The 22,850-nt window shown below is 36.4% G+C and overlaps 2 long non-coding RNA genes across 4 annotated transcripts; one reads left to right on the top strand and one right to left on the bottom strand.

The window, feature by feature from the left end:
• The first annotated feature begins 974 nt into the window (after window positions 1-974).
• On the top strand, window positions 975-21,634 carry LOC116228864 (uncharacterized). The gene is made up of 3 exons (XR_004166887.2): window positions 975-1,086; window positions 18,658-18,815; window positions 19,822-21,634. It is a non-coding gene; the product is annotated as an uncharacterized LOC116228864 (long non-coding RNA).
• On the bottom strand, window positions 3,670-18,724 carry LOC116228865 (uncharacterized). 3 transcript variants are annotated; one of them, XR_016467050.1, is made up of 6 exons: window positions 18,678-18,724; window positions 16,735-16,829; window positions 15,287-15,475; window positions 14,587-14,629; window positions 12,498-12,620; window positions 3,670-9,553 (listed from the first exon to the last, which is right to left on the bottom strand). It is a non-coding gene; the product is annotated as an uncharacterized LOC116228865 (long non-coding RNA). The 3 variants fall into 3 exon arrangements; XR_016467051.1 differs by having other exon boundaries at window positions 15,287-15,484; XR_016467052.1 differs by lacking the exon at window positions 18,678-18,724 and adding an exon at window positions 18,491-18,642.
• Window positions 21,635-22,850: the final 1,216 nt, after the last annotated feature.

Here is a 22,850-nt window from a genome sequence, read left to right on the forward strand (position 1 = left end):
GAACAACAAGCAGTGCAGAGCGTGGTTCACGTCACCCGATGTGCTGTTCCTGTCCCCCCACCATCAAGGTGGCTTTCAGCCCTGGAAGTACCAGTTGCTAATAGGTCTGTTTCACAACTTTTTCTTCAAAAGCTCCTTTCTGTTACAATCCTGGCATCTGTTACTTTCCCCTTAGGAGCTGCTTAACCTAGGTGCATAACACTATTTTATTGAGAATCTGAGGCCTGATCCAGCATACACTGAAGTCATTTTCTGTACAGTTCAGAAGGGCTAAACAAGCCCAAGGAAAAGGGAAAAAAAAAAGAAATTGACAGGTCAGACTGGCAGGCTCATCTAGAGACTCTGACAGGTGTGCAAAATGACAGAAGGACCGTGGCTTTCGGTGGTGTAACTCAGTGTCCCTATTTGTCATTAGTTTGCATAACAGCAAGCAGTAGGTTGTTACAGCCTCTGTGGTTTCTCTCCCCTGTGCTATCATTACACACGTTATTCCTTTCTTGCTCTCAGAGAAAAGTCTTACTTCAGCCCAACTGCTTCATGGAGAGACCTCTTCCAAGTCTAACCATTGGCATTACTGACCAGTGGTTCAGGTTCTACATGGAGGAGAGGCAGCCAAGCCAAGTGAGCTTTATGCACAAACATTGACCCATTTCTATTTGGGTATTACCTAGGACTATTTCCCAAACATGAACATCAAATTACTTTCAGTTGTACAACCGGACTCCTAGTACTTACAGCAGCACACTGCAAAATGAACCTTTCCTCTTGGATTTGACACCTGATTCAGTCAGCTTCCTATACACTTTATTTCTGGCTGTAAAGCTGGAATTGCTGCCTCATTTTTAAGTCTTGCCATCTGAAGCTGCACAAGACTGAGGGTATGAGTAGGCCAGCCACAAGCAGCTGAGGTACAGCCCTCAGCTGAGCCTTGATAACTGCCTGCATACGTGCTTCAAGCAAATGTGAAACGAAAGTAGTTGCCTGAAAACAAGCTCACAGTGGATTTAAGCCACTTCCTGGGTAGTTTGAACTTGTTTGTTTTTCACATGCATCAGATCTACATGGACATGTCTCAGCAGATGGGTGGTAAGTTTAAAAGACTCCCTCTGTCAAGCTGTGAAAATTACCAGTCAGGCCTTTAAGCTGTGAGATCCCTGGGACAGGACCAGCTTCTGGTTTTGAATTTAAGTAAACTTGCACAGTGAGTCTTATCCTATTAGAAAGCAGCAAATTATTAAACCTAGTAAGACATACAAGCAATAATAATTTGGTTATGATTGCTGTAATACCACAAAGGTTAATTCATTAAGGTCTGAAAAACATTTGGAGATCCATATAAAAAAAGGAGTTAAAGAAATGCAGAAGTGTTGCTTCGGTATTGTGTTATTTATCAGCTGTCTGGTTAGCATTTGTGCTCAGTCCGCAGGTTTCACATGTAAATCAAATGCAATGAGTCTATGACAACTCACAAGATTTACACAGATGGGACCTGACCAGCCCTCTGTGAAGTCACCGGAGGTGGTCTGGGTTCCCTAATGAATGCAAATAGGAGACACAAACATAAATATAATTTACTTTTATAAAATTCTTAATTGGGTTAATAAAATATCTCTGCATAAAAGCATATAGCTCATAAAAACCAGACTCTGTGCATACCAGAGCTGATGTGGATCAGGATAATAGACACAAAGAATTGCATTACCATGTTAATATAATAGGGAAGTCTGCTACCTCTCTTTTGAATAACCTCTCATGCAAATTTTGAATGTTGACCATGACACCAGACCTTCTCAGGGCACTGAGTTGTGTTTCCCTATGCTTACAATATATTTGATTTTCAATACAAAACTGCAGACTCATCAAAAGCCCACCTTTCTGACAGCATTCAATTATTTAAATACTATACAGAGTGTCTTTTTTTCCCCTCTGAATCTTGCATAAAGTACTTTAGGCAAGCTTACAAATAATACAGTATGAAAAGGACAAAAATCCAAGTGGGAAAAAAAATTAATCAATGGCATCCTTTTTAACTAATAGTTTCCCCTTTTTCCTCACCTTTGACTGGTAGTCTAAAAAGCTGCTTCCAAAATGCATTTAAGCATAAAACAAAAAACATACCCAAATTTTCTCCACAGTAATGATTCCATAATGTTCTTGAAGTCAAAAGCAAGTTTATTTGTTACTAGGGTCATTATCTGCCTATGTGTTAAATTATTTGGCCACATGCTAAATATTTGAGCTATGCAAAGGTTCATTATTGTTATCCACTTACAATATGTTCAGTTTCTCATGCACATATTTAACAAAAGAATACTTACAAATACACAGGCTTCATGGTACTTAAAAAATGTTACAAGCAAAATCCATGAATAAGAAATCTGAAAGGATAATCCTAACATATACATGATGTTGGCAAAGTATATTTTGTGTGTCATATATGACCTCAGTTCTTAGAGATCACAATGCCATAGAAGTGGTAAAAGCCATAGAGGTACATTTCAAACAATTCCCCCTTTTAGAGACAAATGTCTACTTTATCTCATGCAATGGGGCATGAATTAATTATATGGAGCAATTTTCTACTTCTTCAGGTGTAAGATAAAACCAGAATTATTGTTTCAGATGTAGGAAAAATTCTAAAACGTAATATTCTGAAACTACAACTAGTTTTAAGTGTGACACCCTGAAACAAAAAGATGACTTCTTTTTAGGAATTTGCATGATCTAACTCGTGCATATACCAGTTTTCTTTTACAAAATCTAAAAGAAAATTAATAGCTCTGTAGCTTAACTTCTGTATTATTTGCACAATGGCTCTGACAGACTAAGAGGAGTCATTAAAACAGACTACATTGCATGGTGGTTGCTGCAGCCCAGCATGCCAGGACACTGACATTCCTGATATATGATGACTGGAACATACAGAAGTTTGCTGTGATTCACCAAAGGCAAAACACATCAGTTTTACTTGTCCAGTTTGGAAGGATGTTCAAAGTGTTCATTGTATCCCTCTTATAAGCTAAAACACTCCCAGCCTCAGCAGGTGTGAGACAACATCTGCTGGGGAGTGTGGTCCTCCAGGGCATCTCCCTACCTCACAGAGGTCTGGCCACAGCGGTGTGGTCCTGCTCCTTTTGCAAGTCCTGAGGAGGACAGGACTAAAACCAGAAGTGAATGAAACATACTGCTCAGTTTCCCTTACAGACTTGTCTTGGAGCTGATTGAGGAGGAGGGAAGATCATGTCTGATTTGAATAGGATTTGGGTCAGATACCAGGACCAATACAAATTTTTAATTCAGAAGAGCTTACAGGCTAAGAAATAAATCTGTCTTTGTTGCAAGCCCATGTGTAATTTGATTCCTATAGTCATGAATAGGACATAAGAAATGTGGAAATATCTATATGTGCCCCCTGCTTCAACAGTGGGTGCCGTTAGAAAGCATAATAATGTTCCGGGCTATTGATTTTACCACAGTATTTCCTTGCTTAGAGCATTTTCCACTATGAGATATTTGTACATTGCCATGGCAAATGTTGTTTTTAAGAGTTCACTGTACCCTTGTTAGAGAAGCTATGAGAACGATGCAAGTTTTCTTGCAATGCTGAGTCGCTCTGCTGGCTTGCCTGATGTGCTATCCTATTTAGATAAAGATTGAAAGAGCCGAATGGAATGTAAAAATGGAATGTAGTAAAAATACTCCATAAGGTATTTTAGGTAACAAAGAAATTAAATAGGAAACATACTCATAGGTAGAGATCAGATTTTGACTATATTACCCTAGACCAGAAAAACAGACACCCAAATCAGACTTCATTTATCTTCCAAAATATACACAACCTAAGTCATATAAGATGTGCTTTTTACTTTCCTACTGCTTATTTTTTCAATCATTTTGCTGTTTTGGCAATGTTCACTTATTCCTCTGTAGGATAATAGGGAAAAAGATGAGTGGAGGATGGGGAGGCAGGAGAAAAGGAGTATTTAGAACATATTCATCTTCTTTATTATTTTCAAAGTCACAACCAGCATAACTAAAACGTAGGTCAACTCATCATACCAAGACCCATGTTCCATTTAGATGAAAGTGGTATGACTTTTCATGACTTAGGTTGAAGCAAAACTGAGTTTGCAACTGGCTGATATTTTATTATATCAATCGACACAACTCTTTTTCTGGACCTGGGTTCTCAATTCCATAGCTTATGACAGTAAATAGTTCACTAAATACAGTGTGAGACAGAAAGCAGGCAAATAAAGCGTTCTAAAAATCAATCAGGCTAATTAATGGCCTTAAAAAGTAAGATACGATGAATATGATGAAGCAAGGACAAATTCTGTACTTTGTAGGAATATTCATTTTGAGCAAGTTATGTTAGACAAAAAAAATACATATGTTGAAAAAGTGTCAGCTAGAATGCACTGAGTTGATAGTCTATTCTAAACTGGAATATTGTTGCAAATACAATACCATGTCTAGATAAATCTCCTCACCTGAAACAAGAAAACATATTGAAGAAGTAAACACACTGCAGAAACTTTTGGACAAGCAGGAATCTAGAAAAGGAATGGAATTATCTCTTCTCCACACTATGAAGAATAAATAATGAGCAAGAAAGAACGTACTAACTGTAAGCTTTGTGGCACTAATTAAAGAGATAATGGAATCTAGATTGATTCTGGAATCTAGATTGATTCCTATGAGCAGGTTAGATAACCATGATTAGAATGGTGCAATGCTGTAATGTGATGGAAAACACAGCAATGTTAACAGAGCCCCAAGATGCAGAAAGTGAAGAAAAAAAACAAGTGCAGCAGCTATGGATGCAGAAACAAAAGAGGGGGAGAGGAAGGAGGAGAAGCTATTCACCTTCAGGAGACCTAAGGTAGACAGAGGCCTCCAGCAAGATTCCTTTGCTTCCTTTGCCAACCCTTCCAACCCTTAAATGAAGTCTGGGAAGGGGTGGATCCTGGCTTCCACCCCTTCCAGTCATTCAGGTACATTGTATGCACCTGAGCTCTTCTGGATTGGTTCTGCCTTCCTACCAGATTCTCAATCACTGGTTCAGACTTTTACTCTGCATTTCTGCTACAAATGTTTTAGGTATAGCTTATACCTGGGAAACAATATTTTTTGTTGTTCTCTTCCAAACTGTTTTCATATGTATGTTAAAATTCCTTTTCCGTTTTAACTGAAAGAAGAAGTTCTATGGATGTGTTCCTCTGTATGTATGAATACTTACAGGAACCCCTTGACAGGACCATTTTCATGGATACTATGACAAATAAAGCCCTGTTTCTTTTCTGAAAAGCAAAATCCCTTTTATGTTCACTGGAAAACAAAGGACTGGACAACTCAGAAGCCAATATAACTGGAAAGGGAAAAGCCAGACTGTTGGAGAAAATTAGCTTCAGGCATACATTTTCACTAGGTCTGCAGAGAGTTCTCTGAAAGATTTATCATCCTAAATTACCATTGGATCTACATAGGAAATAAATCTTTACAGATATCCACTTGGAATGGGTGGGGGAGAAGTTCTCTTTCCTGTTTCAGGATGCATTCTAGTAGATTTTTTTTGCATACTATAGTTTTGCTTGTAATCAGTTCTTGATGACAGCATTTTTTTTATTTGGGGGGGGAGGGGGAAGCAGTGGGGAGGAGAGAGTTAGGAGAACATTAAAAAATGCCAAAGCCTCATTATTTTTACTTAAAATTCAAGGATTTAAAATTACTGAACCATAAATTCTGTTATGACATTTTACAAGACCTGTAATTCAAGTACACTCTCTCCTTCATTTTGTCTTCATACTGTATTTCCTAACAAGATTTCTGAAGGATCTTTTTTTCTTGTGCCATTTTAATGCACCATAGGAATTGCACAATTACAGAGGCATCATGAAAAATGTATTCCAATGAAGGAATTTGCTTCAAAAAGGGAAATGGAATCACTCAATATCTGAAATATAATCCCTATGAGGAACCACATCCACAATAAAAGTCTTCTCAGTGTCTGTTTGTTAGGTTTCCCATTCTGCATAGAAACTATCTGGGGGAAAAAAAAAAAAAAAAGGCAAGGAAAAAAAAAGCTGACCCTCTTTAAATGAGATCATCAAATATCTTATCTTCTTCGTTGCAAACATTTGCTCAAATAAAGTGAATTTAGCATGATTCCAGAATATGAAACTTTTGAATCCATTGCAGTGCCATGGTTTATTGACATTTAAAAGTTACAGGAATTGAGAATGTATTGAAATCAACTATTTCAACAGCTGTTAATCCTTCACTGAATGCATAAAAATAAGTTGTGATAAAGTACATAAGCAGAACGAATTATAAATTTATTTAAAATTTAAATTGGTTTTCGGATTAACTGAATTTCAAAATGAAACAAGAATCTTCCTGAAAACTGCTTGTTTTCTGCTCTGCTTAATCTGAAGATCAGAAGAAAATACTGTGTAATGGCACTTGGTTTTGTGATGCTTTTATACTTGCAATAATGCTAATGGGTTATTGAATTCCGTGGTACTCCCTATGCTCCTCATTTTGCTGTTTTTGTTTGCTTGTTAGTTTTTTAGCTGGAAATTTACTGCTTAAATATAAATGGAGGCTATTCCTCACTTTATTGAGTCCCTGAAGCTCAACAGAATCTTGCTATTGACACTGTTGATTTTTAAGAAAGACATAGGCTGGTTGATGAAATTATAGAACAGGGCTATCTAGAAACAAGGATTTTTCAATGGAAAAGGAAATTGTGATTCTGAGGAGTATGTCCAGTGATACTAAAATTAGAAGATAGCCTGACATGCAAGTCTGCAATTGCTAAGAGTTTAGTTGAAAGAACGAAAGAGGAATATTCTGCAGAGCTCAATAACTGTCCTCATGTGGCATGTTTAAAGGAAACAGCTGGCTCCTCTAGACATGACTTAAAAAATCATGGATTAGATATACATTCATACGAAGAAGAAAAAGAGTAGTGTGAAGAGAGCTGTGTGAAAGCTAAAAGGAGTTTAAGAGAACAATGGAAGTAGGAACTTTCAGAATGACTCTCTGACTTCAGCAGTGAGAGCATATATCTGTGTATACACAGATACACACCAATGTCTAAAGAGATCTTTACTAATAATCAGCTACTGTAATGAAATCTATTTTGCATTTATTTAAAAGCTCTAGTAATTGAACATTCCAGCTACTCATCATCATAGTAACATAAACTATCATGGAGTATATGTGTTTAGAATCACTACCACCATTCACTTCCAGCGGTGGTTCAGTGTGCTCAATTCAAGGTGTTTTTAAGACACGCTGCAAAATGGACCTCACCAAATGAGAAGCAACAGTTTTTGTGCATGTAATAGTTGGGGGACAGGTCCTGGCTAGGCTAACCTTGATCTTGGTTCACAAGAATAATTTCTGAGTCACCTATGGCAGATCATTCCAACGGTCAGTTCTCAAACTTCAGGTCCTTATGCTTACACAGTTTAGGTCAGCTGACACTACTTTTTCAGTTTCTTTCTTATTTTTAAATTTGCCCCCTACCTCTGGACAGAAAATTGCTTGGATTTATGTGAGTTCCTCAGTAACTTGAAAATAGTTCAGTTGTGAGAAGTGTCAGAAACTCCTAACTGGGTTTGAGATATAAACTTCTAAGGCTTAGAAAAGTGTCTTAATTAGGGTTAAATCTGCAACACGTGATCAGTATTTTCTGGTTGTGACAACTTTTTCATCGCTCTTAAAAATTTAAATCAAATTTGACGACTCCATGTGCAGTTTATGGCAAAGATTATTTTTCAAGTTTACTAATAATCTTTTTTTTAGTTGCTACTCTGACAGCCTCCCTACAAATAAATATGATTCACAATTAAAAATTGCTCATATTTTAGACTTTAACAGAGAGAAGGTATCCATGTGTTCCCATGAAACAAGAACATAATCTGCTACGAAGCAGTCGAAGCAATCATCTGCTCTCCTATACTAACATCTGATGGTAGAACCCTATTTCATACAGGAAAATCAAAATCAACTTACATGAATGTTTGAAGAAAAAGTCATGCATAACTCACTGAAGCAAAATGAATATCAGAGTCAGTGGGTTCCAAAAAGAAAAAAGGAAAAAGTAGCTATAAACTCCACAGAAAGTAGAAATATAGGCATTGTTGTACAGACCTCTAATCTCTTGTGCAGTGCTATACGTGGAGAGGGAAAAATGCCTTCCTGACCTCTCCAGGTGATCAATTTACACTCTGAAGCCTGAGAGCTGATCTGTATCTATTCCAAATTAACTGGAATAGAAAGAGGCATGAGGCTAAAACATAAAGAAATAACACTGTAGAAAGCAGAAAGTACCTTATTCATCAGTACAAGTCGGGATGTCGTTTGCTACCAAAGGAGATACCTTCCTTTCATAAATATTCCTGTGCAGATTTTAATATCAAAAGTACCTCAGAACTCTCAGTGAAAATAATCTCTGCAGGTACTGGTCGAAGCCTACTGAGATCAATAGAAATACCTCCCTCCAGTGCAGTAGACTCTGGATCAGGCCCTTTCTCTATAACAAAGGTTCCCTCCATCACAGGGCTGCAATGTCCCCTCCTTCCTGCCCCCTTACACTGCACTCAACTTCTGTTTTGAAGCTGACAGAAAAACAACAAACAACCCAGATGAACCTAACTGGAAATGTCCTTTCAGATGGGAAAAGATATGCGTAATCACATCAGCTTTACCCAGTCTTAAGATAAAATGTTATGTGACCTACAATCCAATGTACTACATTCTATGTGATCATCATGCGGTAAAATTGTATAGCTTTTTTTTTCCCCAGGTCTACTGAACTTTTGCTATTTCCAAAGTGTTAAAAATACTCCGTTTGCTAATATAAATGATTATAATTGACAGTGCATTGTCAATCTATTGCAAAGCTGATTTAATTAAGAATGCCAAGGGGCATCATTTGGGGCCAGGTATCTAAGCTGAAAGTTTTTTTGATCTCAACCTCTCCCTATAGGACTGTCCACACTGGCACCAAAGGCTGGAGGGCAAGAGAACAAAGGGAATTTTATGTGTCTGAATTCAAATTCTTTCCCTTTGAAATGAAGCGTCCAGAATGGGCAATAAAACTGTGAAAATGGATTTCTGGCCGCATTTGATGTTAAGCCTTTAGTGTCAAGAGCCAGGTCTTTTTTTCTCTCTCTTTCTTTTAGGTTTTTTTTTTTTTTTTTTTTTTTTTCCCTCTCCCTGAATGGTCTTGTGGGGAATTTGTCCTATAAATTATTTCTTACAGTTTGTATGCATACAGTATGGCCTTGTCTCATACTTAGAAGTCGAAAGTAGGGTATTGTGTGTGTGTTTTAATTAACTTGTATTTTCAGAAAAATTGCAATGGAAAACATTCTGCTAAAGAAGTTCACTCCATGTAGGGTTTTTTTCTGTCAGCCGTGTGTCAAACCTTAATGTTTATTAAGCACTTCTGTAGAAAAAGTAACTTCCATTCTGCTCTTTTTTCATATCCAGTAGTCATAATCCTTTGTGTCATCGCTTCCATTCCCATAGTAGGATACTGCGATGCAACAAGAAAAGCAGAGGATTAGGCCCACTTAGAATGATCATGCAGAGGGATCTATTATAATAATGATTACAACCATTTTATCTTTAATAGCTAGCCACTGATGGAAGGGCAAAGAGGGGAGAAGAGAGACAGAGAAATGAAAGGAATCTTGGCATATTGAAATGATTCGTTCTTAAGCTTTGATTGTATATGAAAATTGATCTTTAAATATTTATTTGTAACAAAAGCATTTGGCAATACCATATTAAAGCTGGCTAAATTAATTTAAATTTTTACACACCACTTAGGCAGTACATTCTTGCTATCTGAGGAAAAAAATCATCTGCGTTTGTGCATGCATGCAGTTTAGTTACAAAATATTTTTTTTACTAGGAGCACTTCATCATCCATTTCTCCGCAGACCATGTTTTCACAAGATAATATTACAGTGACTAACAATACTTCTTCTACCAAAGCAAGTCAAGGTGTTGTAAGGAAAATTTCATTCAACAAGTATAAGGGAGACCCTTTCATCAGGAGCCAGTTTGATAGGTTTTCCAGCTGAGAATAAAAATGTACATTTTCCTACTGACCAGTAAAGTAAAAAAATAAAAAATAAAATATACAATTTTTCCCTTTAGTGTATTCCTGAATTTCACCATCCCTAGTCCTACAGTCCTCCTCTTTCAGCCCCTCCTTTCTTTTTCTGATATCCTTTTCTTGTAGTTTTCTTTCTCCAGGCCTCCCCCAGGCTTCCTGCCATCTCTCTAGACTTATTCTCTTTTCCATTGACTCTGGTTCATTCTGATCTCTTTCCTTTTGTTTTACATACCACAGTTAGTTCACTTTTTCCTCCTTTCTCACATATGTTTTCCCTGCCTTTTGTGTTTTATTTCTGTCTCTGTTTCTATTCCTCTATTTTCAGTATTTTTAAGCAAGCTCTTCAGTGTGTGATATATATAACTGAGCAAGTAAATAGGAGAAAAGTCACAATCAGTGCAATTAATTAAGATTTAAGAAGCTTACACTTCAATCAGTATTGATGCCAAGAGATTTACACTAACAAACTGATATATGTGTCTATCCTATCCGAATTATGTCCAAACTGCTTTGAATAAATATGAAAAAAAGTTCATAAGATAGGAAATTATCTTCCCTAGTATTGCTTCAGAGGAATTCTCACTTAACAACAACTGATGCACTGAAATGAGCATCCCTACGGGTCTCTCCTAACTTGAACTCTATCGAGAATTTTTTCTGTGGTCCACATCTCAACTCAGTGGGAATCAGAGTTTATCCCAACACACAAAGAATGAGTGTTGTCCTGATTTTTGACTGATATAGAGTTAATTCTCTTTGCAGTGGCTGCTGTGGTTCTGTGTTTTGGATTTAGGAAAAAAATGATATTGATAACATACTGATGTTTAAGTTGTTACAGAGCAGTGCTTACACAGTGTCAAAGACCCTCCAGCTTCTCACTCTGCCCTGCTGGCAAGGAGGCTGGGAGAGCACAAGAACTGGGAAAGAGGACAGCCAGAACAGGTGACAGCAACTGTCTTTATCTAAATCCACAAACTTTGTTTATTTCCCAATTCTTTCTCCCATCCCACTGGGGAGGTGAACATGAACTGCTGTCTGGTGCTTATCTGCCTGCCAGGTTAAACCACAAGTGCCAGTGTGATTTTCAAACAAACTAGATTTTCTCTGACCTATTTAGCTCTCAAAGGAGTGTTTCTGTAAGTGTCCATGTAACTCCAATAGTGCCCTAAAAATCATGCTTTTGTTTGATTTTAAGATGCCACGTTAAGAAAACTCAAGGAACTGACACGCAGAAGATTTTTTAAAATTTACCATACTGTCACTACTTGCATTAGATTCTATGCTATTACCATGATCAGCGTCCTTCTTTTCAACTTGTTTATCTAAATAGAATCAGTCAAAATCACACACACACTTAATATCAGTGTATAAATAAGATATTGATAGATTTCACTCAGGACCTCTCTTAATTTTGGTCTGATCATTTATTTATAAATACAAGCATACTTTGTTTCTACTTGGTCACAGCCTCCGCTCTCGAATTTGGGTAATAAGAAATTGCCAGACTGATTGGACCTATGCAAATATCCTTCTTTGTCCACCAGATTAGCACAATATATTAATGCTAAAACTTCAATTCAGTGACCGTGTTCTATAAGCTTAAAGTGAAGCATACACTAAATCACTCTGTTGAAACATCATTTATACAAAATAATGAAAATTACACTAAGATAAATAAATAGACATAGGGACTGAAAGTGAAGGGAGCTCCAATTTATATTTGTATATCTAAATTGATGCACACAGTCTTGCTAAATTATATTTATGTACATTTGCATGCACATCTACACAAAGGACATCTTTATTTTAATTCATCTGTGTAAGCAAAATATCATGTAGTATACCTAGTATATGTTGTACCACTAGTCCTAAAACTTAGAAAATTCAGCATAGGGTCTACAAATTCCCATCTTCCTTGCTGCTTCTAGGACAGACATCCCAACTGCTATGGATTACTTGATATGGATACTTGAATTGATTAAACATTATTCAGATATAAAGAAAGGAAACATAACAAAATTTTTCAGGCCTAATCTTCTAGACTCAGACACTCTGAAACAGGAACATGTAAGATATTACACATGGTTGTACGAAAACCACAGCCAACATTTGCATATTACATCTGTTAGACAGGCAGTACTTGGTCCTGTCCAAGATGTGGTCAGCTTTAGAATTAAGATTTACTGAAACAAGTTTCCCAGGATTCATTGCAGCTCAATAGCCTCAGGCTATGATAATGTGAAATTCTGGAAATTAAATTGGATGGGGCTCAGCTACTAAATGGAGAAGAGATCTCAGGAGAAGCCCAGGATACTGCAAAATATTTGACTGTTTTTCAGTTCATGGTGGTTTGTACCTTCTTGTTTCTCTGAGGCTCTGGCACGTCCACAGTCTGTGGTTTCCCTGTTTTGACTGCAACAGGGCAGAAGAGATTCCTCATCACTGGTTCATTCTTCAAGGCCTCCCAAACCCACCCAGCCTGACAACAAGATGAGAATGGGGAACTGAATGAATATCAGATTATTCAATATGAGTACATCATTCAGAGATTCCCACTGAATACAAAAATTCACTGTTCAGCAGCTACCATATTCCTGTATAGATTCACCTGTGTTTCAGTGATGAGTGGGGATTTCTCTTAGTGCATCTCAGGTATAACTATCTTGTCACTGAAATATTTTTCTTTATGAATGTTATTTGTATGCTTTCTGCTTGCACCTTTTCCCAGCTCACATGTCCCAGCATGAAACCTCAGAAATTAAGTAAATATTTCTATTTTGCTCCTCCTCTGCATGAAAAAGATCATATTAAAAGTAATTCTAACTCTAATTCTAACTCTAATTCTAACAGAGTATGATGTACAGCAAAACCACCATTTTTAAAAATTTCATTTCTGAACTTTGTGAAGCACAGAATAGTTTCCACAACCCCTCTGAATCTCCTTTAGCTTCCTACACACACTTAGATTACAAGTTCTACAATACAAAAAATGTTTAGATGCTTTCCTTAGGTGTTTAGCATGTTAGAAGCTAAGCTTTTATCATTTCAAATTAATTTCACCCCTGCAACTGCAGAGATCTTGAAAGCATGTCCTACTTACAGTGCAAACTCCAGAAGCAAAAAGAAGTAAAAATGAATATGTAAATATATATATATCCTCGTCTCATGGCACCTAAAACAGACTCAAGGTTTTGGTTGTAATGTGGTTTATTTTGAGAAAAATTATGAGAGCATCATCAATGTTTTTGAACATAGAACTGATATATATGGCTTCCGTTCAGACACATAATAGTCACTCAGCTGCTGTAAAGTAGATCATAAAATAAAAATGCATTGCATAGTATATATTCTTTTTGTACCCAGGATGTCACCACCTTGCAACTCAACATAAGCACTCTGAGGCCAGAGCTCAGAATCTGAGCTTTGTATTTTCTCACAGAAGTCTCACACACACATGCACACAACCACTGTAATCGGTATAAACTGCTTGTGCCAGGCACTACACATTGAGAGCTCAAGAACAGAAAACTGTAACACCGTTCTGACTTCCGGCAGTGTAAAGCACAACATGAATTGGTTTGAAACTCTCCACAAGGCTTTAACTAGAAACCCAAATCTTAAAACTTGACTATAGATAGGAGTGTATCATGCCATAAATGCTTTTGCTCAGCCCTAGATTCTGCATTCACAAGTCAACCTATGAAGTGACCACCTGACTGATGCACATGAGAAATGGAGAGCAGCAAGCTTGCACGAGATGAGCCCCATCAAAAACAAACCACATATGCAAAGCCAGCATGTACATTAAGTTCACGCTGACAAGCTGCAGCTGGTTTCAGGTACACCAGTTGATGAAGTCTACCAGGATGTGGTCAACAATATAGTAAGCTACACATAGTATGACTTTCCCCACAGGCCTTTGCAGCAAACCCACAGCTTTTTTGGAGGTAACTTCACTGCACAGCTTTCAACCTGCTGGATGAATTGTAATGGTTATTCACTGTTGGTACAGTAGAGATTTCCATCCTTGAGCTTATGTCATTTATCATCTTTCTTTCCTAAATGGCTGAAAGTGTAAAATAATACTTGATGATTAGTTAGATACATTTTGGGTATAAAACTTCAAAGAAGGTGAAGTAATGAAGAAAACATAATAATCAAAGTTTCTACTTAGATTTATTACTTATTATTCCTATGAATATTTTTCAATTTTTAGAATGCATGCCATGAGAAAAAAACATGTGAAGCTTTCAGTTTTTAACACTCCGTTTATTAACAGTAGTTCCATTCAATGCCCATAAACAGATGTAATTTTAGTGAAATCTATAAGCAATGAAGCTTCTTTAGTATCCAAAGGTATGCTAGAAGTTTTCAGTTTTCACAACAATCAAATGCAAGTTTCCTTTTTGAATTATGACCTAATGACTAAGACACAAGAAATTTACCTCTCATGTACTTCAGTAAGGACCTCACTCTGTTCTAGGCATCCTGTAAAATATAGCAGGATGTACATGACATAAATAAGCAGAGTCACAGTCAATATGATCTTTGTTCTTTTTCTTTATTCTGATTCACATTTGTCTTTTACTATATCTAATTATGCATCTAGGTAGAGTCATAAGTTTGCCATTCAATTATTTTGTGGTAAGACTATTCCAATGGTGGACTGTCCTCTGTGATAAGGCACATGCCATACTCTCTCAATTAAATCAGAACAGAGCATTTGATAAAGATCTGTCATAACTTTACCACACTTTACCTATTTATGTCAGTGTTTGCTAGACGCAATTTATGGGAAAACATCAATTAGACAGTCTGGGTGCCTTTGAGAGCCTCCTAGGGCTCTGGGTGAAACTAATGATGAATCTGCACTGTAGCTCTTTCTTTCAAAAGTCAATACTCTTATTTTTCTTTGGGGAGTGGTGAAAAAGGGATTTTAGCTCACAAGTGGTATTTTTATGGATGATTTCATAAAGAGCCACACAAAAGGATTAAATACAAATCTTGTCAGAGAACTGATGAGCATTTGTAAAAATAGAAAATATTTGGATTCAAATACTTGTGAGAGGTATTTAAAGCATCACAATGCACTTTTTCAGCCAAAACTTTTTCAGTTGAGCAAGTATTCAGACTGGAGCCACTCACGGTAAATTTGGAGATTTCCACGTGTGATCCACAGATTGCAGGTCTACAGTTCTGTTTCTAGACCTGGAGATTCAGTGTCAACTCTGAGGTCAACCAAGTGTTGAACCACACAGTAGTTATTCCTTCAGTAAGGTTCAAGAAAGTTTGTGACTTCTCTCTGCTCCACAAAGCTGTCAGTTTTCATAAAATCTGCAAGAACTACATATCTTCAAGATCTTTGCCTCCCTCTCAAATTTGCTTTTGTTTAGTCAACCTTTTCTAAACATACTAATGTACTGATCACACATACAAGTAATGTAATTATTATTATTTCTCTTTCTCAGCAAACCAGGTTATAAACCTTAGAAAATAAGCCTCTGAGATTCTTCAAGACTTCCAGTATTAAGTGTAGTGCTGTCTCATAATGTATACAACCCCCACTGTTTTGTACAGTACAATTGATTTGTGAGAAGATTATCTAGTAATTAGTTGTTTTTTTAACAGTCATGCCATTTGACATATTAAACATTGCGCATTACTTAAACAATAGAGTAGAAATATCAATAGTCTGGTGCCACTGGGTACTCTTTTCCATTAGAGTGCATATATGTGTGAGACTGAATGGTGAGTAATAGAAGACTGTGTTTCTTTATGATGTATCTGATGAAGTCAGCACTAATTTCTTAAACAACAGATCTTTGGAGCTAGACAAATATATCAGTATCTTATTTATTTTTCTAGGGCTTGATCAGAGGCTGATTTTCAGGTTTAATAAGAAATTAACTGGATTTTACATTGGAAGATACCTTAAGCCAAACTTTCCCTACCCTTTATCTCACCGACAACAGGCTCAGTAGTAGTTTTCCTTATTTAGGACTCACTGCGATGATAACGGCAAGGGTTATTTTGGGTCTCTGTTCTTCCCATTTTCTCTTTTCTTTTCCTTCTTCCAGTGTTGCTTTTTAGCCCGGAGAAAAGATGATGTAAGGGAGAACTAAACCCTCTGTGAAGGTTTTTGAGGAGATGGAGCCAAACTCCTCACAGCAGGTCAAAAAGAACAAGAGGCATACAGATATACTGAAATTCAACCTCCGTCCCTAGAGGTTTCCATTATACCCCACTGGACAAAGCTCTGACCTGGTCTGAATTCAGCAGCCAGGCTTTGAACAGACTAGAGTCATCCTAAGATTTCTTCAAACCAGAATTATTCAATTTAGTAATTCAATCATTTTAAGATTCTATGATTATCTTTTAAATTCTCTCCCTGTACAAAGATATATCTGGAAGCATTGACTTGTCATAAGAGATGTTGATCTGGAGAATGATCATTAGCAATCATTACCAAAATCTGTCATTGATGATGCTGTAATAAAGTTTTGAGTCGGAAAGTACTCATTTAGATAGTTGCAATAATACGTAAAGTCATGTGTAAAAATAGAGCCTTACTTTGTAAGTAGTTCCTCACTTACTTTTGGTCTGTAGCTATCTTGATTGTAATGGACCTTGGACACAAGCTGTCCCTGGGGTCCCTAATAGTGCTGTTCTTATGCCATCAGTCCTGTAACTGTTAAATGTTGCTGTAAGTTTAGAGAAGTGAGAAGGAAATGAACAGTACACATTTAATCTCCCTAAATCTTCTAGATGATCATACATTTGCTTGAGGAACATTAGATTCATTGACCCCACCTGGCTTTGGATAATTTCTTAAAAAATATCATATTACTGGTAGAACTTGCTTTCAATAAGGTTTTTGTATTATGGGGAAGTTATTTACAACCTTGGTGGGTTCCCCTTTGAAGTCATTTGTCTTGTTGAGAGGGGAAGTGGAGCTGGCCTTTGAAGAGTCTCATTTCATCTTGGATCTCTCACTTTGAAGTACACTTTACCCCGTGGGCATACCCTGTGGAAAATCTCTCATTGTTCATGGGTCTCCTAAGAAAATATTCCCTAGAGGCACACTTCCCTGATGAACAATTTACCTTGGAGATATGTGCAGTGATGTATTTTTCATCCTTGCCAACAGCAGGCAGGGTCTAGTTATACCAAACACTCAAATTATTTTATAGAGAAAATATAGGTGATTATTAGTAGAATATATAGAGGACAGTTGCATAATGTGTACAACATCCAAATCTTGATAAACTCAACTTCCTTAATGCTACTGAAAAAATATAATGTATTTCAGTTCTAACACTCTGCCCCTGGACATCCTTAATTATCTGAATACTTTAACGCCGAGGCTTTCTCATTCTTATTTTTTTAGATGAAAAATTCTCTGAAAGCCTGAAAAAAAACCGAGTTATTTTCAGACATGATGGTTTTGAAAGATAGCCATTGTGACTGCAATAAAAGCAAAGTGAATGCACATTTTCGCTTTAATGAATTTTCACTATTTTTTAAATAGAATTTCAATAAACAGAAAAGTAAACCTTCTTTATGGCTCAGTGTTCATTGAGGTCTAGTACCTCAGTGAGGTTGGAAACTACAAATTAGGAACATAAACACAAACAAACAGCCACACCTATGGTCCATAAAAGCTTTTCAACCATTAAAGCAACACTACTTCTGCTATATCCTGCCATTGCCTAATTTCAAAGGCGTAATAAAGGGTAATTGCTATGCATACAGGATCAGCTTTAGGCTAACCAAAACAAGCAGCAAACTTGAACAACAAATTTCCAGAACAGAACAACTGCCATGGCACTACTCCTTGTTTTGCTTATACCACAGGCTTAGAAATCTAGATTTACTGCTGCAGCTGCATTGAGGTGTGTGGGATGCAGTGATGAGTGCAAGTGGGAGTTCTCCCAGAGGCAGAAATCATTGCCCTAAGACTTCTAATACCTCCAATAGCAGAAAGAGCTGAGAATCTGAACTTGCATGACTTTTCTTGGTGCCTTATTCTTTGTTCTTTTATGTTGCAGGAATGACCAATTTCTGGTCATGTCCTACAACTTACTCTGAAAGTATGTAGTGTTGGAAGCCTAGAACTGATGCAGTACTCCATACAGTCAATACTAACAATAAACCTTCCATGTTACAGATGGTGTGGGTTCAGAAAATCTATGTTAGATTCGGGATTGTTGCATAAATATGAGATTAAATTGTCACATTTCATTCTGAATGCTAAGAGAACACTCAGTGGATTGCAGTGGATATTGTAGCATGCACAGTATGCAGTTTGTTTATATATATAAAAGCATATGCTTATAAAACTTCTATTACCTCTGAAAATAGAGGATTCTGACAGGAGATAAGAGCTCAAACTATTTGAGTGCTTCCTTTAAAATTATGTAACTGATTTGGGTAAAGATAGTATGATATTTCCCATTGCACTATATTTAAGTATTAATGGATTTTTTCCTATGAAATCTATATCTCTCTTCTGCAAGGCAACCTTTGACCATCTTACTTGTTTGATATTATGGCCCTTTCCATGGCAACAGATTGTGATGTCATGCACAAACAGATTATGAGGTCAAAAAGTGCCCAGGATGGAGCTAGAAGAAGATGTAGGAAAGATTCTGAAACTACGTAAATATATTTCAAAGTAAGTATTCAAAAGAAGTGGAAAACACACTTACAGTAAATGTAATAATTGTTTAAAATAACTTTTCAAAGAGGCTTTGTGGTTGCGTCAACCTTAATAGAAATAATAGTAATATAGCAATTGAGATTGTGATAGTGATAGCAATAATCATGGTAACAGCAATAATAAAAATGTGAGAACTGTCAGTGCTATGAGCTTCAGATCTGTTGCACACATAATATTCTTTTCATTGTATCCTATGAATAAATTTAAAAAAATCAACAGTGGAATATGAACTAATAAACAATGGGTATACAGAACATAATAGAATCACAGAAGGAGGTGCCAGGGATCTCTGGGTCCATCTGCTCCAGCCCATACTCCAGCAGGAACATTCAGAACAGGGTACCCAAGATCACATCCAGGCAGCTCTTGAAGATCTCCCAACCTCTCTGGGCAATCTGTGCCTGCGCTCAGTCACCTACACTGTAAAGAAGTGATTCCTGATGTTTAGACAGAATCTCCTGTGTTCCTCTCTTTTCTTGTTTTCACATCAAAACAGAGATGTCGGTTTCATCTTTTTTCTCCCCAAAGTTTACAAACATTCAGACTTGGGGTTTTAGTTCAGCGTTTTTCAGAGAATGTTTTTATCCTTACATGAATTCAAACTATTATGGTGATATGCTCACATACAGAGTTTTTACTCTATTCCATCATCAAATGCTTGTTGAGCATTGTTTGTAGAATTCTCAACAAATAAATTTCTCCTGCAGGCTGAGATTTTCCATATATGTCTATTCATTTATCATTTGATAAAATTTAATAAGTTACAAAGAATCATTTAGGGCATGAGAAAATAGCCTCAAGTTGTGCTAGGGAAGGTTTAGATTAGATGTCAGGGAGAATTTATTGATTTCTATGATTCTGTGATTTCTTTTAACTCTCTCCATGTTTACTCTGGAATACCATCCTCTGAAATATACCTGCTGATAAAAGTAATTATACCTATATTTTCCTTTTCATGCAGGTACCAAAAACATCAAACCACCAGGAAGGTGATCATCATGAACTCAGATTACAAATGGAGAAATCAAGGCACAGGCTGTTTTTTCTACTTTGCCCAGAAAAATGCTTTCAACAATTTGAAAATAATCTTCCATGTGTATAGCAAATCAAGACTATTCTACCCATTTATAGAAGGAGATATTAATACTATAAGTATTGAATTGCATTAAGTATAGTTTTGAGTGTGAAAAGACAACAAGCTAGCTTGTAATCAATGATTCAAGTCTGAACATAACTTGAGACATCTGCTAGACTATCGTTTTATAGACCTGGAGGTTACGTGGTCTCTCAGACTTCACCTTGATTTGTGTTTTCTCCTTGTTAACAGAGATAAAACAGCTGGAAAATAGGAAGCTGAAGCCCATCCTATGTTCAGTTTCTATATTTTTCTGTTTCATACATTCATCTCTAAATACTTAGGTCCTACCTACACAACGATGCACATAGATGTTAAAAAAAAAAAAAAAAAAAAAAAAGCATTCTCTGCTCTTTTTTTTCATGGATAGACTGTCCCAGTGGTTAATATGATCATGATTTTGTCAAATTTATTTAACTAAACTGAGCACTGCTTAAGAAAAGGACCCTCAGACATAATAGCAGTATTTGTATAGGTTGTTAATGTGCTTGATTTTAAAAGAACTCTCTCAAATTCAGCACATAACAGTAATATTGGGAGATAACTATTCAACAAAGAACAACACATTTCATTCTGGAACTAAATATTGTAGGATATTGTGAGATCCAGAAGTTATAAAAATATTCAAAAGGATGGTGCAATCATGAACTTTTTAAAATAAATCTAATCACAAACTCCACTTGAAGAAGTATTCAAATTGCTGGTTGCATGAACCTGGAAGGGTACAGTGGGAGAAGAATCGTTCTATATTTACCTTTTTTCCTATATGTACTATTGGCTCCCACTGGGCAGAGAATACTTGGCTAGATGGTCTGCCTAAGGATGTAAACTCTTGTGTTGATGCTGGCTTTAGTAACTGCTGAAAAATCTGAAATCAAAGGATTAGAGCTATGCTTGATTGTACTTTCATTATAAAGCCCTTCCTTGTTAAATAAAGAGATCACCAAGTTCCAATGGACTCAGATTTATACTGTATCTATAAACATAACATTGTTTACATCTTTCATTTATGATATTTCAACTAAAGTTGTTATAAAATCGCTCTGCTTTAGCGCTATGTCATAAAATGGAAGCATATATTACATTAAGTAGTAAGGAGCTGTATCTCATTTAAAACACATAACCACATAATTTCATTGATATATATCTATAGATATATATCTATGAACAATGAAATTGCCCCAAAATTAAAACCCTCCTGGCAGTGTATTTGTAAACACAATCAGCCCGTAATCCAATAAAGAGACTCTGCTTTGAATTAATGTGAATTGCTTCTCTATTCTGCCTTTACAAATATAACTTTTCATCTGAACTTCCTGGTTCCCTCTCTTTGTTTCACTAAAAATAATTGTAGTGATTTTCTTCCTCACTTGTAAACAGCAGAGGAAATATTTGAAAAGCAGAATAAAATGGAGGTGAGAAAGAAAAAAAAAAAAGGTTACAAAATAAAAGAAGCAGAGATAATTTCTTTTATACCTGCAAATAGAAAAAGCAAATCTAATTTCTCAGAACTTCTGGCATGAAACACTTTGCATTTTAAAAAGAAACTATCACTTCAATCATTTTTATGATTCTGATAATGAAAATGAAAGCTAGATTGTTAAATGGAAAGTGCAATAATTTTATATACACATAAAAAAGAAACCATTTCTTTAATTTTGATAATTTAAAACAAAATTTTCCAAATGACAACCTTTTAGTTATAATTCATTAACCTTCAAGTGACAATATGTGGTACAAAAGAAAATCTTAAGATACATGAAGACAAATGAAATACTCAGAGGTTAATCCTTGAACAAGGCAGAAATTCAAAGGGAGAATCTTGGCTTGTAATATTTACTGAACTAAGTTTAAAAAAAAAAAAAAAAAAAAAAAGGAAAGCAAGATATTATTCTCAATACCAGCTACACAGAATGTAGAAGGTAAATTGAAGACTGATATGCCTGAAACATTCAAGTACAAGATTTTCTTTCTACATAGTATGTGCTTTTCATCATGTTTCCAGAACTCTGGTGATAATGAAAATAGTTTGAGGAAACTCTTACGAAATTTTAACCTACTTCTGAGGATTTTTATTTTTGTATCAGGAAGCTGAAGGAACATTTTCTAATAAATTTGTAGTCAGCTATTAAAATTCATCTGCTAGACACAATATCTATATAGACCAGATGGTATCAATTCCAGTTTCCTGACTGGTGCTAGTGCAATTTTTACTTATTTTTTCAACAGAATGTTGTCTATCTGCTCTTCCTATGCCGATGGATTCAGAAATAAAATCTGTTTGAGTAGATACATGATTGGTGTTCCCTCAAGCTGCAAAGAAATCACCTTATCAAAGAATGGTTAAGGTTGGCAGGGACCTCTGGAGGTCATCTGGTCCTACAGCTCTAATCAACCTGGTGTATGTTGCCCAAAAGAATGTCCAAATTGCTTGTGAAGATCTCCAAGGAGTAGATTCTAGCAGCTTCCTGGGCAGCCTGTGCCAGTGCTCAGTCATCCACAAAGTAAAAAATTGCTTCTTGATGCTCAGATGGAATATCTTGTGTTCTATTTTGTGCCACTTGTTTCCTGTCCTATCACTAGGCACTACTGAAAAGATCATGGCTCCATCTTCACTGCATCCTCTTTTCAGATATTTGTATACATATCCCTCCAAGCATCCTCTTCTCCAGGCTGAACATGTCCAACTCTTTCAGCTTCTCCTCACAGGAGAATGCTCCAGTTCCTTGATTATCTTGGTTGGACTTCCAGGATGTCCATGTCTCTCTCATACTGCTGGGCCCAGAACTGGTCTCCAGGTGTGGCCTCATCAATGCTGAGTAGAGAGGAAAGATAATGTCTCTTGACCTGCTGGT

The sequence above is a fragment of the Phasianus colchicus genome, chromosome 5 (genome assembly GCF_987193195.1).
Source record: "Phasianus colchicus chromosome 5, bPhaCol1.hap1.1, whole genome shotgun sequence".
NCBI classification, from domain to species: Eukaryota; Metazoa; Chordata; class Aves; order Galliformes; family Phasianidae; genus Phasianus; species Phasianus colchicus.